Source organism: Terrapene carolina, unplaced genomic scaffold (genome assembly GCF_002925995.2).
Source record: "Terrapene carolina triunguis isolate 2854851 unplaced genomic scaffold, T_m_triunguis-2.0 Scaffold89, whole genome shotgun sequence".
Classification (NCBI taxonomy): Eukaryota; Metazoa; Chordata; order Testudines; family Emydidae; genus Terrapene; species Terrapene triunguis.
This window is the reverse complement of record NW_020664440.1, coordinates 31,301,233-31,303,273: the sequence shown is the minus strand read 5'-3', so window position 1 is coordinate 31,303,273 and position 2,041 is coordinate 31,301,233. Positions and strand designations below refer to the sequence as shown.

Genomic DNA, 2,041 nt, shown 5'->3' with positions numbered 1-2,041 from the left:
GCAGCATTGTCTGTGGTGCGCCCCCACCCCATGGCATTGCTGGGGGGACATGCCCCAATGATGCCCTCTCTGGACAGCATTGCTGGGATGGGAATTGCCAGCCAGCCAGAACGCCCTCCCAAATATTTCATGGTGCCAAGGGTGGGTGCGGGTGCATGGGCCATGGTGCCAGTGGGCAGGGGGTAAATGGGCTGGGAGCTGGGCTTGGTTCTTGTTTACTTCTTTGGTCTCCGGCAGTCCAGATGCCAGCAAGAGGATGTGTCGAAACAAATTCACCTAGGGTCCCCTCAGCCCCCTAAATTTCTCCCCATCCCTTCTCCAAAAGAGGAGCATTGCCTCCTAAAGTATACCCCCCACCCAGAGACGAGCTAGCGTGGAGAGGGCCACAATGAGCTAGTGACACATCCACAAGGTGCCTTAAATTCCATGCACTCAGCTCAGGGCACTGCCCCATTGCCCCCTGGGGGTCCTGAGCCTCCCCCAATGAAGACAAGGGACTGGGTGTTGCAGTTAGCCACCACAGCTAACAGAAGACTGTTCTGTGGCTGATTTGGGGAATGGGACATGGGGTCTTTCCCCTCTAGGCGGTTTTGGCTCCGATCCAGCCCCAGGGAGGAAGGACTGGCTGGCTTGGGAGGGAGGGCTGGGAATGGTATATGGACCTCCCCCAGAGCTGGGGAAAGAACCCAGGAGTCCTGATTCCAAGTTACCCCGCTCTAATCCAGTAGACATCACTCCCCTCCGGGAGCCAGGCAAAGAGCCCAGGAGTCCTGACTCTCAGCCCAGGCAGAGACGGATATGGGCTGCGCTCTACTGATGGATCCCTCTATGCCGGGCTGGCCAGGTGTGTCCTGGGTGTGGGTACTGTTCCCCCCCACCCGTGGGTCAGATCCCCCCTTTGTGGCTGGTGCGGGTGAGAGGAATTGTTGCCTGTGGGCATTGTGGCCCATGCGCTCTGCATAAATCTACCTGTTGCACTGATCAGAGCTGGCAGCTCCCAGTGTCTTTGGATATCTGGACCTGCATGATGCTGCAGCGCAGGAGCCATGGTAAAATGGATGGGTGCCCTCCAGCCCCCTGCCTCTCAGGGCTCGGCATGCCCCCCGCCCCAGCCACTCATCCCACTGCTAAACACCCACTAATCTCCCAGCAGTCTCATGGAAGGGACTCCTGGGTTCCATCCCAGCTCTGGGAGGGGGCTGGGGTCTAGTGGTTAGAATGGAGGGGGACAGGGACAGGGGCTGGGAGCCAGGACCCTGGGGGATTTGGGGAATGGACAGAGCATTGCGTTGCATTGGGTGGTTATGCACCACGATATCCCCTGGCTTAGATACACCCCACTCTCCATGGTGTCTGGACTGCAGGACCCCTTCTACCCCACGGGACAGAGACCACTGGGTCTGACCGACCAACTGGCTAGGCTGTTCTTATTACTTTGTGACTGTTTGGGGGGAGCCTCATTCTTAGGCACTGTCTGGTGACTCATAGGGAGTTCCGGGGGCAGGGACAGGCTGCATTGAGGCCTGGGGGATTGGGGGTGAGGATGAAGTGGAGGAGGTTGGGGGGTGGAGGGAGTTGCAGGAGGAATTGGGTAGGCAAAGAGGGAGGGCTTTGGGCAGTGGGAGGAGGAGCTGGGGTGGAGTGGAAGCTCAGGGAGGTAGAGGAGTTGAGGTGTGGGTTGTAGGTGTGTATTGGGCAGGTAGGGAGAGTTGGTGTGAGGGGAGGTGTGTGGGGTTGGTGTGTACTGGGGGGAGGTGGGGGAGGTAGAGGAGGTTGGGTGGGGGTGAGGGGGAGGCGGGTGGGGTTGGTGTGTACTGGGGGAGGTAGGGGAGGTTGGATGGGGTGAGGGGGAGGTTGGGTGGGGGGGAGGGGAGGTGTGTGTGGGGAAGGTAGAGGAGGTTGGGTGCGGGTGAGAGGGAGGTGTGGGGCTGCTGTGTATGGAGGGAGGTTGGGGAGGTAGAGGAGGTTGGGTTCAGGTGAGTGGATGTGTGTGGGGCCGGTATGTACTGGGGGGAGGTGGGGGAGGTTGGATGGGGGTGAG

The 2,041-nt window shown here is 59.9% G+C and overlaps 1 protein-coding gene across 11 annotated transcripts in view; it reads left to right on the top strand.

Moving 5' to 3' along the window:
* Nucleotides 1–2,041, top strand: part of NRXN2 (neurexin 2) — a 305,564-nt gene that overhangs the window by 110,681 nt on the left and 192,842 nt on the right. The window lies entirely within an intron of this gene.